General features: G+C 42.6%; 1 protein-coding gene across 1 annotated transcript in view; it reads left to right on the forward strand.

Moving 5' to 3' along the window:
* The first annotated feature begins 3,629 nt into the window (after positions 1-3,629).
* Positions 3,630-14,994, forward strand: part of LOC126262505 (cytochrome P450 6a2-like) — a 44,341-nt gene continuing 32,976 nt past the window's right edge. Inside the window, exon 1 of the mRNA XM_049959177.1 lies at positions 3,630-3,657. The gene's annotated coding sequence lies outside the window, so the exon portion shown is untranslated. The remainder of the gene's footprint in view (positions 3,658-14,994) is intronic.

Below are 14,994 nucleotides of genomic sequence, written 5' to 3' on the forward strand. Positions count from 1 at the left end.
CTACTGACGGCCTTGGGAGAGCCAGTCCTGACAAAACTCTACCATCTGGTGAGCAAGATGTATGAAACAGGCGAAATACCCTCAGACTTCAAGAAGAATATAATAATTCCAATCCCAAAGAAAGCAGGTGTTGACAGATGTGAGAATTACCGAACAATCAGTTTAATAAGCCACAGCTGCAAAATACTAACACGAATTCTTTACAGACGAATGGAAAAACTGGTAGAAGCCGACCTCGGGGAAGATCAGTTTGGATTCCGTAGAAATACAGGAACACGTGAGGCAATACTGACCTTACGACTTATCTTAGAAGAAAGATTAAGGAAAGGCAAACCTACGTTTCTAGCATTTGTAGACTTAGAGAAAGCTTTTGACGATGTTGACTGGAATACTCTCTTTCAAATTCTAAAGGTGGCAGGGGTAAAATACAGGGAGCGAAAGGGTATTTACAGTTTGTACAGAAACCAGATGGCAGTTATAAGAGTCGAGGGACATGAAAGGGAAGCAGTGGTTGGGAAGGGAGTAAGACAGGGTTGTAGACTCTCCCCAATGTTATTCAATCTGTATATTGAGCAAGCAGTAAAGGAAACAAAAGAAAGATTCGGAGTAGGTATTAAAATCCATGGAGAAGAAATAAAAACTTTGAGGTTCGCCGATGACATTGTAATTCTGTCAGAGACAGCAAAGGACTTGGAAGAGCAGTTGAACGGAATGGATGGTGTCTTGAAGGGAGGATATAAGATGAACATCAACAAAAGCAAAACGAGGATAATGGAATGTAGTCCAATTAAGTCGGGTGATGTTGAGGGTATTAGATTAGGAAATGAGACACTTAAAGTAGTAAAGGAGTTTTGCTATTTGGGGAGCAAAATAACTGATGATTGTCGAAGTAGAGAGGATATAAAATGTAGACTGGCAATGGCAAGGAAAGCGTTTCTGAAGAAGAGAAATTTGTTAACATCGAGTATAGATTTAAGTGTCAGGAAGTCATTTCTGAAAGTATTTGTATGGAGTGTAGCCATTTATGGAAGTGAAATATGGACGATAAATAGTTTGGACAAGAAGAGAATAGAAGCTTTCGAAATGTGGTGCTACAGAAGAATGCTGAAGATTAGATGGGTCGATCACATAACTAATGAGGAGGTACTGAATAGGATTGGGGAGAAGAGTAGTTTGTGGCACAACTTGACCAGAAGAAGGGATCAGTTGGTAGGACATGTTCTGAGGCATCAAGGGATCATCAATTTAGTATTGGAGGGCAGCGTGGAGGGTAAAAATCGTAGGGGGAGACCAAGAGATGCATACACTAAGCAGATTCAGAAGGATGTAGGTTGCAGTAGGTACTGGGAGATGAAGAAGCTTGCACAGGATAGAGTAGCATGGAGAGCTGCATCAAACCAGTCTCAGGACTGAAGACCACAACAACAACAACAGTTAAGCAAAGTAACGCTTTTCACTGCTCATACATAAGGCCTCTAGCAGCCTTCTGCTCCGCATTCTGATTTGTCCTTCGGAATTTAGCAGTCGAATCTGGTAATCAGGCTAAATAGAAGATAACCTCTCAACCACTGGCATAAACAATGTTGGCAATGAGTCCTGAGTTATCATATGTGATACCAAAAAGTTTAAAGCTTATAAATCGGTTAGAACATTAATTTATAATTAGCTAGTAGCTAAGGTATATCTGTAAAGGTTTAATATCTCGTCAAAGCAAGTGAAAACACTTGTAATTAGAAAAAAAATATGTGTTTTCCGTTATTTCGCTGAGACGTGTTGTGCAGTTGCAGAATCCGAAGTTTGAAATCAGTGCTGTCACTGCGTGGTACTCGACAAAAGAATAAACAAGTGAGCTGTTACAAGTGCGATGTGTATCGTACATGGTACCAAGGGCCACAAAGGATCCAGCTACGTACGAGCCAGAGAGGAAAATAAAACCTGGTGGTATCGCATATGATATTTCGAGACTGAAGAGGATCATAACATGAATCTCTGTTTCAGTATAAAGGCAAGTTCGGTAGGAATGTATACAGTACAGCCTAGTAAACAAAAATATGTAATACAGGTGCAAATTACACGTACAGTATATACGTATAAATGCAACGTTTAAATAACTCCTTACTTTTGGTCTGTCTGAGCAAGCCTACCAACTTACGAGTGGGTAAGTCAGACTTCTTTCAGAAGAGTTATTTGAGACTGGTCGCTTTTATCTCGAACTTCAAACCATCACAAGGCAGTATCTAAACATTTAAATGCCTCAGAAACCCCCAGTATATTTTCATCTTCATTTTCTGGACCACTGATGGACGAGATGCTGGCGGCGTCAGTTTTATCAGTGACGAGGTTTTCAAGGTCGCTATCCTGCATAATTTTGTACCTGGATCCAAACCATCGACACTCTTCCTTTTCTGAATGTCTTCTTCATCATCTTCTTGGCAGTTGAGTTCCCTTAGCATACTGAACAAATGGCTCTGAGCACTATGGGACTTAACTTCTGAGGTCATCAGTCCCCTAGAACTTAGAACTACTTAAACCTAACTAACCTAAGGACATCACACACGTCCATGCCCGAGGCAGGATTCGAACCTGTGACCGTAGCGGTCGCGCGGTTCCAGACTGTAGCGCCTATAACCGCTCGGCCACTCCGGCTGGCCATACTGAACATTCTGTTCGTAACTTTTAATTGCACTTTGAGAACTTTCTGCCATACCAAACGTTTTATTCTAAACATTTTCAAACTCTGTCCCTTTACGATATCCCAAGCTCTTCCGAAATGTAGGATGCATCTTTTAAATAAATATTTTTATGATTTCCCAACAGGCGATCTTCTTCCTCCTCTTCTCTTTTTCTAACGATAAGTTACGTAACAACGCCTTTCTGTAACAACGTCTGGAAGTCTTAATAACGTCTTGATGCACCGGGTGCAAAGAGGAGGTTACGTTAGCTAGAACAAACATCACTTTTACGAACTCGGCCCTTTCGTTTAATATGCCACATGATTGACGAGGTAGCATACTGTCAAGAGGCAGAAATGTTTCCTCCCTTTTGCCCTTCATTAACTGACGAGTTTTTACAGTCTGTACAACAACTTCCGTAAACTATTCCGAGAAAATCGTACTATCCGTTCAGGGGCTCTTTCGTGGCCTGTGGACAACAGACATTGCAGACATATTAACGTGTTTGAAACCACGCTCTTTTCTCCTTTCACCAATGAATACCGCAGGAAATCGGTGGCTACCTGTAGCATTAGCAGAGGCTAAAGCAGTAATACGATTCTTGTTTTAGAACCAGGTGCTGCTAATTTACGACCTGAAGCAATTCTTGCCAAAGTTCTCGAACTGAGCTCGGTTGCGTCAGCATTGTAAACGTTTTCGAGAGCATAATCTTCTTCCCTCAATAAGGCCCTTAGTTTGATTTTCAAAGAATGAGCTTCTGGAGAATCATTAAATGGCTTTTCTCCTTGCATTTTAAAGCATTTTAACCAGCCCGTACATGATTTTATGCCCATCACTACAACCGAAGCGAGTGTATTCTTTTATCTCTTTCGTAGTCACGTGGGGACTGGTGAGTTGCATAATTCGGAACTCGTATCGCGTATATAAGCGGCGCGCAGAATACATCGCACAGTATTCCACACGGCAGCAGCAGCGTCATCAACAGGCAAGTACTGCGCTGACCAGGCATCACAACACGTATTTTTCATTCTGCAACCGATCACTTTGTAAACCCGTCGATTTTCTGTGCTTGTAGTGAACACACATGTACACAAACACAATCATGCTGCACTGTACACCAAATTAGAGTCAGTGCATAGCTTAAATCATTACTTCCGATTGTCAGCTAAAGAACAGAGTTCTAAATTATAGTGTGTGTGGCTGGTAGTCAGACTCATGACTTTTTTGGGGGTCATCAATCTTTCGACCGATTTGGTGTGGCCCGCCACTACTTTCTTCACTTTGCCAACTCCTCCATCTCCGAGTAGGACTTGCGCTCAATGTCCTCGATTATTTGTTGGATGCATTCCACTCTCCGTCTTCACCTATATCTCTTGCCTTCTACGCCTCCCTCTAGTATCTTGAAATTATTTTTAGAAGTTTCTCCATGTGTGCTATCATTCTGTCCCTTCTTCTACTCAACGTTTTCCACGTATTCCATGCTGCGGAGATCTCCCTCATTTTTTATCTTATGAGACAAATTATCCTTCAATATTCTACTGTAACACCAGATGTCGAACATTTCGATTATTTGATTTCTATGCGATGCTGTGCCCAACTGTCCAATCCCAGAAATGTCCTGCTTAAATTAAGACCTACGTTTGATACAAGCAGATTCATCTTATAAGGAAATCTTCTATAGGCTTGTGTTAGTCTGCTTCTTCTATCCCAATTTCGTTCGTCATGCGTTATTTTGCCTCCAAAGTTGCAGAATTTTTCACTACATTTATTACACTCGTCCGGGTTTTTATATTAAGTTTATCGTTAATCTCATATTTGCTACTTCTTAATTTTTCTTTGGTTTGCTCTCAGTATATGTTCTACGCTGATTAGCATACTCATACCATGCAACAGCTCCTGTAATTTTCCCTCACTTATTACAACCACCTCATCAGCGATTCTTGTCACTGAGATTCCTTTCATCCTGAATTTAAGTTTCCGACATTACTTCTTGGATGTACAGCTGGAGCAATAGTGTAGAAGGACAATATACCTATTTTACACTCTTTCTATCACAAAAGTTCTCTCTCGGGCTTTCATTCCTATTCTTCCCCCTTGTTTCTTGTACCGAACGAGGTGGCGCAGTGGTTAGACACTGGACTCGCATTCGGGAGGACGACGGTTCAATCCCGCGTCCGGCCATCCTGATTTAGGTTGTCCGTGATTTCCCTAAATCACTCCAGGCAAATGCTGGGATGGTTCCTCTGAAAGGGCACGGCCGACTTCCTTCCCCATCCTTCTCTAATCTGATGGGACCGATGACCACGCTGTCTGGTCTCCTTCCCCAAAACCAACCTTGTTTCTTGTACGCTTTTCCTATTAGTTTACACCTATTATACTGAAAATTAGAAATGACTTGCTTCAATCCTCATCATCCTCGGACACAAATCCTACGAAAGAGTTTTCATCTATCTTTCATTTTGCATTTGTAATCAAGCGGACCGACAACAGTGCTTCCCTGAGCCTGTACGTTTCCTAAAGTCATAGAATCATCGTATAACTGATCATCAAATTTATTTTCCATTATTTTTCATGTTATTATTGCCCTCGAACTTTGATAGATTGCCTGTTAACTAAATTGTCATATAGTTCTCGCGTTTATCTGCCATTGGCTTCGTCACTGATTGTCCGCAATGTCAAAGATAGTACATTCTTTCTTGAATAATTATTTGTGCTTCATTACGCCCACTGATATTAGAAATTTCCGTGGAATTTTGCGTATCCATAGTCCTGTCTGATCGCAAGTCTTCCAAAGAACTTTCAGTCTCTGATTCCATCACACAGGATATATAATTTCTCATGGTACTTCACACCTCATTGCATTTAGCAATGTTAACGGTATAAAATTTTTGTCTTCAGTGTTAATGTGAATTACCGCAACTGTAAACATCTTTGAGACATTGCAAGCAACCGAATCCAAGCATGCACGAGGCTGTAATGATAGCATAAACTCGAATTTCTTCGCGGCTTCACAAAGTATTTTACGAAGTGTCAAACTTCCTCACTTTTGGCAAACTTCGTGTCATGCGTTCCTATTTTTATGATGCCTAATGGGTGTTATTTTCTACTGAAACTGGCGTCAAGAGATGTTCGTGGTACAATGAAACTTCCTTCTTTGGTACCTGTGTACTTCAATAACAATTTTGAAAAGTTTACTTTAGTACAATAACATTTTGCTATCGTGGAATTCGACATTAAGATTTGTCAAACCCTCACTTTATTCTTCTGTCCAGTGTTGTTGGTTTTTAGAATCCGCGCAACTTTATTTGCTTACACTTTAAATGGCTGTAGCGTACAGAGCAGGGAGCAGTAAGGTTCTAGATCACTAACTATAAAATTATTCCACTAATTTTGTTTTCCGGAGGTATAACCTTTAAACAAGTTACTTAAATATTTACAAATAAATAATCAGTTTAAAATAAGTATTCAATATGAGTTTCAAGAAACAGCAAAATCACAACTGAACACTGAAGATATTTCATTCCATTTTCAAAAGCGCGATGCATACTTACTCACATGAATAAGAACAGTCGGAACCCAAATGATTATGTATTCAGTATTTTAAAAGGTACGTATTAAAATGACTCCGATGAAATAATATTAAGAATCACTTCAACTTTCAGTGACACTCTTTCCCCAGAGTCGTTAAGAGAAACTTATGAGTTTCTAATAAAGTCAATTTTACAACAGGTTACACAAAATAACACGATTACTCTTAGCAAGCTAGATATCCACGAGGAAACGTATTAGTTGCCTCTAGCACCGTTATTCCCAGAATTTGAATTTGATTGGCAGAGCGCCACTTGACATTACGGGTATACCTTTTTAACGTAACAACAACATTCAGTTAATTTTATTTTTAACTCCCCTAAAGCCAAGTTGGGAGCGTTAGAGGCAAATAGGTCTTTAGGAAGTCAGTGAGAGCTATTAGGTTCAATAAAATTCAAACTCACCAAATTGAATAGGATGCCAGTGTGTTGGTGAAATATGTATAATGCCTTCGGTTAAAATAAATGGACTTCAGCTATTTCCACATGTCATGCCCAGCACGCACGTGCATGACTCCGTAACTCGAAGCCAAGAGTATGAGACTCGGTCGAAGGTAAACTTCCGTCGACTGGACACGCACCCCACATCAGGAATGATTTCTACTAAATGTGGCGCTGCGTTACAGTAGCCGTCGCCTACATGCTCACTTGTGTGAACTCCAACCGAAGAAATCACATCTCACGTGTGGCAGAAACACTTGTTGCAGTACATCCGAAGCACAACCTCTTGCTTAACGGCTGAGACCAAACAATAACTACTAAGATTATGGACAGAATTATCACCGGCGTTGAGTTCACTGTCCCCACCCTCCCCGCCCCTCTGCCCGTGTCTCCAGTGGCGGAGTAGCAATGTCTCTGGCGCACTCGCAGCTTCCCGATACGAACCGGAACACGGCTGAACATTGTTGCAACGCATTTCTGACGTGATTCCCCTTCTGCAACTGATACCTTTTTACCGTGAACGTTGCTTACTGTTAGTCTAGAGTACGTGTTTATGGATGAACGGCAGTGCGTATTGGTCACCACGAACTCACCTTTTGCTGCACTAAAAAAAAGTCGTTCATTAACTTGATAAAAATACGAAATAATTATATATTTTGTGGCATACAGAACGTCCTCCGACAGCTTTTTGGAATGATATGTGACACATATGCCTGCAGAATACGGAATCTGTCAGTACAGTATACTTGCACCAAACAGACATAAATACTTTCGAAGAATACGTGAAAAGTGTGATTATCAAGCGTTCACATACCCAATGTGAGTAGGCAGTGGATATTGCCACTCTAGTGTCAATAGCGTGTAGCATCACGTGTTTGTTTTTTTTTTTTTTTTTCACTCTGTGCGTGTCTGCGACAACGGAGGCGAGTCCACCATATTTAATAAATCTGAATTAACAATCATGGTCAAACTAAACTGTTTTGGTAAATTCAAAAACACTCGATATTACATAGGCTATACATGATGTGGCGATTTAGGGAAAAAATGGTTTAAAAAACGATCTGCATCCACATGGCTGCTCTGCAAATCACACATAAGTGCCTGGCAGAGAGTTTATCGAACTATGAAATTATAATGTTCTGTTTTGTTTCTCGCAGCAGTTTGTACTGAAAACCTGTGACGTAATACAACAAAATGACGAGATATTGTCGGCGTATGAAGGTTATTCGTAAGTCTTCAGATGTATTTCAACACAGATACCACACAAAACCACAAAAAAGCCGATTTCGGTGAAAGAAGTTTGAAGTACAACGCCTCAAGTACTGCATGTTACGAAAAAAACTTCAACACCACACTGCCACTCAGGTGAAAGGCTATATCATAAGACTGCTCTTAATCTGCCTACATCTGTCGTCTAACTAGACTAACATCTTTATTTAAGAAATTCATTCTTCCTGTTACAGTTTCCCCATAGAAGTTTGAGCTCTATGTTGCGTCATTATGATTCCCTTCTTTGCCAAAATTTATGCTGTGCTATTTACTGTTAATTACAGACAGAAAAATTTTCTTCCAATAAAATCTTATCATACCCACAAACACATACACACACACACACACACACACACAAATACACACACCACGCACACACACACACACAGAAACAGCAACAATAACAATAATGAAGAGCATAGTATCGTTCTTTGGTCGGTATAAAATGAAACAACATTTTCCGAGGTACAAGCAATTCAGCTATTTCCTAATTCAACAACAAAGAACAATGCATGTGGGTCTAAAAATAGCTATTTTGACATTTTTCTGTTGATTCGCTGTGTTATGATAAATATTATAAGTGTAACCTATTATATTATATTCTAGACGCCATGTTTGCTGCCTACAGTGTTCACAATGATTGTGTTTGTCATGTAACACGATAGGAAAAGAAGCCTGTGACGATTGGAGATAATGTCACAGGTTATCCCAAAGTCGTATCACAACACATTCATGTGGCATTAATCCACATAAATCCACGTGATAATGGAGATTTAAACTTCCGAATTTCGTCGTGGAAATAAATAAATTGTGACTGCTAACAGCAGACTTGTTTCCAGAATGAGATTTTCACTCTTCAGCGGAGTGTGCGCTGATATGAAACTTCCTGGCAGATTAAAACTGTGTACCCGACCGAGACTGCAGGAGAGCTTCTGTAAAGTTTGGAAGGTAGAAGACGAGGTACTGGCAGAAGTAAAGCTGTGAGTAGCGGGCGTGAGTCGTGCTTCGGTAGCTCAGATGGTAGAGCACTTGCCCGCGAAATGCAAAGGTCCCGAGTTCGAGTCTCGGTCGGGCACACAGTTTTAATCTGCCAGGAAGTTTCATAGCAGACTTGTTGTTTCGTGCAAAGAATTAGGGTATGGTAGGTCTGTAGAAATGAAAATATTCGTTCAAAATAGGATATGAGATTGCATAGTTTTGCTTTCCAGCCATGCTAACGAGTCTATCTATTTATGATTCCATCTGACAGAGTACAGCAAATATTAAATAGAATGTCTGGAGAGCTACCAAAGGAAGTTCTCTATGACAGCACAATTTCTCTGAACCCTCTTGTGGGGAAGGTGATTCCTCTTAAGTTAGCGGGCCCACGGCGCACCTTGAACTCCATATCAGTCGGTTACATATTCATCACTTAAACGGAGCCACATCTAAGAAATACCTCATTTATTAGAATTTTATTATTACCTTAGGGTTTTAAATTGATAATCTTTGCTACAGGTGGCTTGCTTCTAGCAGAACTTTGCTTAGAGGTCCATAACAAATGAAAGTCTGTTACCTTTATTAGATAAAGCGTTTTAGTTTTATTATTTAAAGTAATGATTTACATTTTTAAGATTCACAGTTTATAAGTTTATTATAATAAGCCAAAATGTTTGAACGAAATTTTACATTTTGTTTTGGTTTTATTGACAGTTCAGATTTCTTCTATTTTCTCTGTTTTCTCTTCCGATGAAATACATTTGATTTGCATCTCCACAACAAATATCTTCAGGACCTTATTCCTTCTCAGTCTGTCAATCATGTTCGTTATAGTCAACGGCTTCATCATCTTCATCTGAACTGTTGTCATCTCCATCTGTTATTATTTCAGCGTCAGGATTCGTGTCGGACAGCTCATACAGTTTGTGGGTTGCGATATTTTCGCGCGACCTGAACGATAAAAACGTCTTTTGTACTTGACAGACCACTTGAATATAAAACCAAACGCAAGACAGTAGCTATATTAGTAAAAAGGGAATGGGAGTGGGGGGGTTGTTTGGGGGAAGAGACCAAACAGCGAGGTTATCGGTCTCATCGGATTAGGGAAGGATGGGGAAGGAAGTCGGCCGTGCCCTTTCAAAGGAACCATCCCAGCATGTGCCTGGAGCGATTTAGGGAAATCACGGAAAACCTAAATCATGATGGCCGGACGCGGGATTGAACCGTTGTCCTCCAGAATGCGAGTCAAGTTTGCTAACCACTGCGCCAGGAGAAGGGGACTTCAGCAGCTAATGCAACTCTTGTTTTATGAAAGCAAGTAGAGTCTAGTGCACTCCACACTTCTGGCTACAAAACCCTATTTTTGAATAAAATATCCGTTCAATGCGACGGCCTTATCCCATCTTACTGGGAGAGTTTGAATGCCTGCATGACGCCACCTTACTGATCGACGTCGGAGTCAACGTCTTGCTGCATTAATAACCTCCCCATCATGCGTGTAGTGTTTCCTGCGGAATGCTTCCTTCATTGGGACAAACAAATAGAAGTCGGAAGATGGTATACTCGAGCTGTAGAGTGGGTGAGGCAGAACAGTCCAGTAAATTTTTCTGAGCTGCTCGCGGGCGCTCTGACGTGGGTGAGGCCCTACGTAATCATGGAGAAGGAAAAGTTATTTTTCATTTTTGTGGCGACAAACACATTGAAACTGTTTCTTTAGTTTCCTAATGGTAGCTATTACGGGCGGGAAGGAACGCCTGGTCCCCTGCACGAATCCGCCCGGCGGATTTGTGTCGAGGTCCGGAGAACCGGCCAGCCTGTGGATGGTTTTTAGGCGGTTTTCCACCTGCCTCCCCGGCCGATGTGGCCGAGCGGTTCTAGGCGCTTCAATCTGGAACCGCGTGACCGCTACGGTCGCAGGTTCGAATCCTGCCACGGGCATTGATGTGTGTGATGTCCTTAGGTTAGTTAGGTTTAAGTAGTTCTAAGTTCCAGGGGACTGATGACCTCAGATGTTAAGTCCCATAGTGCTCAGAGCGAGTTTAACCATTTGAACCATCTGCCTCGGCGAATGCGGGCTGGTTCCCCTTATTCCGCGTCAGTTACACTATGTCGGCGACTGCTGCGGAAACAAGTTCTCCATGTACGCGTACAGCACCATTACTCTACTACGCAAACATAGGGGTTACACTCGTCTGGTGTGAGACGTTCCCTGGGGGGCCCACCGGGGACCGAACCGCACAATAACCCTAGGTTCGGTGTGGGACGGCGGAGGGGTGAAGTGGACTGCGGTAGTCGTCGTGGGGTTGTGGACACTGTGGCTGCGGCGGGGACGGAGACTCTCCAACGTTTCTAGGTCCCTGGTTAACATACAATACAATACAATACAGAGGTAGCTAAGCAAACTCCATAAATGAACGTTTCACCATAAGGGAGGACATCCAACAGAATAACCCCTTAAGAGTCCTAGAAGGTCGTCGCCATTACTACCTCCCTTGGAGGAGAGCTGGTATGGCGCCGGACTGTCGTGTTATTTCCAGTTCGAAGTGATGAACCAATCTTTCATTGCCTGTGAATAAGAATTGTCACTATAAACTGCGTAACGCGCAAGCATTTCCGCACAGATGGTCCTTCGGTGCTCCTTACGGTCGTCTGTTTGGCGGTGAGGAACCCAGTGGCCACACAGCTGTGTGTACCCAACTGATGGACGACTGTGTCAGGTACGGCGCCGGACTGTCGTGTTATTTCCAGTTCAAAGTGATGAACCAATCTTTCATTGCCTGTGAATAAGAATTGTCACTATAAACTGCGTAACGCGCAAGCATTTCCGCACAGATGGTCCTTCGGTGCTCCTTACGGTCGTCTGTTTGGCGGTGAGGAACCCAGTGGCCACACAGCTGTGTGTACCCAACTGATGGACGACTGTGTCAGGTATGGCGCCGGACTGTCGTGTTATTTCCAGTTCGAAGTGATGAACCAATCTTTCATTGCCTGTGAATAAGAATTGTCACTATAAACTGCGTAACGCGCAAGCATTTCCGCACAGATGGTCCTTCGGTGCTCCTTACGGTCGTCTGTTTGGCGGTGAGGAACCCAGTGGCCACACAGCTGTGTGTACCCAACTGATGGACGACTGTGTCAGGTACGGCGCCGGACTGTCGTGTTATTTCCAGTTCGAAGTGATGAACCAATCTTTCATTGCCTGTGAATAAGAATTGTCACTATAAACTGCGTAACGCGCAAGCATTTCCGCACAGATGGTCCTTCGGTGCTCCTTACGGTCGTCTGTTTGGCGGTGAGGAACCCAGTGGCCACACAGCTGTGTGTACCCAACTGATGGACGACTGTGTCAGGTACGGCGCCGGACTGTCGTGTTATTTCCAGTTCGAAGTGATGAACCAATCTTTCATTGCCTGTGAATAAGAATTGTCACTATAAACTGCGTAACGCGCAAGCATTTCCGCACAGATGGTCCTTCGGTGCTCCTTACGGTCGTCTGTTTGGCGGTGAGGAACCCAGTGGCCACACAGCTGTGTGTACCCAACTGATGGACGACTGTGTCAGGTATGGCGCCGGACTGTCGTGTTATTTCCAGTTCGAAGTGATGAACCAATCTTTCATTGCCTGTGAATAAGAATTGTCACTATAAACTGCGTAACGCGCAAGCATTTCCGCACAGATGGTCCTTCGGTGCTCCTTACGGTCGTCTGTTTGGCGGTGAGGAACCCAGTGGCCACACAGCTGTGTGTACCCAACTGATGGACGACTGTGTCAGGTATGGCGCCGGACTGTCGTGTTATTTCCAGTTCGAAGTGATGAACCAATCTTTCATTGCCTGTGAATAAGAATTGTCACTATAAACTGCGTAACGCGCAAGCATTTCCGCACAGATGGTCCTTCGGTGCTCCTTACGGTCGTCTGTTTGGCGGTGAGGAACCCAGTGGCCACACAGCTGTGTGTACCCAACTGATGGACGACTGTGTCAGCGCTACCATCAGAAATGTCCAGTTGTGCAGCGAGGTGTTTGATTGTGAAACGTCAATCACCTCCAATTGGAGTGTCCGCACGTTCCAAGACTACAGTAGTCACATCTGTGTGCGGCCAGTTATCACGCTGGAGGCTGGACAGATTTGCATGACCTTATTGTGATGATGACGGACGATTCGCCCAGCGATTCAACGTGCTTTTCTTCACTGCCAGGTCACCGTAGACACTACTCAAGTGCTTATGATTATCTGCGGTGCTTTGGTTTTCCGCCAAAAGAAATTCAGTGACAGCTCTCTGCTTGGGACGCACCTTCTTTACAGTCGCCATTTTGAAGGCTATGTATAGTGCTGCCACCTAACACAACAACACGAAACTTCAGGGGCTGAAGCCGTAGTATTCCCCGAGTCCTTCAACAGATTCCGCAATTGGCCGAGATGAAGGATGCGTTGCATTACTTCTTGAATACCGCTCGTAAAAAAAGAAAAAAGGTCAACTTTTACTTACATACCACGCGCGCTGTGTATTTTGCATTCCAAACGTGACACACTCACTTTCAAACTTCTCACATACATGCTATAGGTGTTTGAAAATAGTCACAATATCTTCACGGCAGCTGAAGCACAATTAAGAAATTGCTCTTTGTCCAGCCACAACAATGGATCTAAACTTGCAAAAATTGATCTACATTTGAATTTGGAGTATTTTATATGCCAATGTGCCTCCTCGATTGTTAAATGCCTGTTACCGTATATTTTCTGCATGTGGCTCAGGGGAATATGTGTAAGGTTTTTCACAACTGGTCTTCTCTTCATCGGAACAAGCTCGATGGAGTAAATCCTCTCCCAGCGACTTGGCCGACTTTCTCTTCGGCCTCTCGTCGCGAGGGAAACATTTTTAGCTAGGCTGTGTATTGGGCGCTGGTTTTATAGCCATCGCCATTTATTAACTGCTGATACCCCACTACTTTGTGTTCATTGTCATCAACATTTGAGCGTTCGCCATTTCCTGACCGAACGCCCTTTTTTTTAATCGCTTACGTTCCACTGTATGTTTACCGTCCTTGTTACCGGCAGTTTTAGCGAACGACGCGAAGGACATTTAATATTTGGTTCGGGACCTCTGCTGTCTGTACAGCGTATTTTGTGGATCTTTCTCCCAGAGGAAGTCTTTGTTCTTAGCTCTCTTTCCGTCTGTCTATTGGGCTACAAGTGTAGCCGCTTTTAACGTTTTTTACTTGTTAATGGTCTTATGTCAAGGGCGCCTATGACCTCAGTTGTCTTTTCTCCCTAAAAAAGAAGAAAAAAATGAACTGATGCAGGACGGTTCTGAAGGGAATAACAAAACTAAGTAAATCAAATAAAAGGCAAGTATTTATTTATGTTTCCACTTTAAAGTGTGGCAGAAAGCAGGTACTTTGTGTGTGTGTGTGTGTGTGTGTGAGAGAGAGAGAGAGAGAGAGAGAGAGAGAGAGAATTCCTAAGGCACCAACCTGCTGAGGTCCTCTGTCCCTAGACTTACACACTGCTTAAACTGACTTAAACTAACTTATGATAAGAACAACACACACACCCATCATCGAGGGAGGACTCGAGCCTCCGGCAGGAGGGGCCGCGCAATCCGTGATATGGCGCCTCAAACCGCGTGGTCACTCGGTGTACCTGATACTTTGTCCCAAGAAATTTATGGACAGTAAAGAGAATTTGTTACTTCTGAAACGTGACTATGTGATATAGGATATAGTTATCTAAAATCTATATTGAACGATATAGATACTACCAGTTTAGAAGAAGTTACATTAAACAATGGCACTGTTTCTAATCCTGTGTTCTGTCTCACGTCCAAGCGCACATGTGTAAGAATGTCCCTTAATCTTAACAAATTTCTTGCAACAATCAAGACTGAAAACAGCACAGTAGACTTGCATCATCTACTGTATCAACATATCTGCTCAACAAATTGGCTTCGTTCACAACACACGTATTAGAATACATCAGTTTATCCAGACGACATTAGGTACAAAAGAAAAGAGAACTTCATAGGAATCAGCTTCATATTTCTTTTCG

Source organism: Schistocerca nitens, chromosome 6, assembly GCF_023898315.1.
Source record: "Schistocerca nitens isolate TAMUIC-IGC-003100 chromosome 6, iqSchNite1.1, whole genome shotgun sequence".
In the NCBI taxonomy this organism is placed as follows: Eukaryota; Metazoa; Arthropoda; class Insecta; order Orthoptera; family Acrididae; genus Schistocerca; species Schistocerca nitens.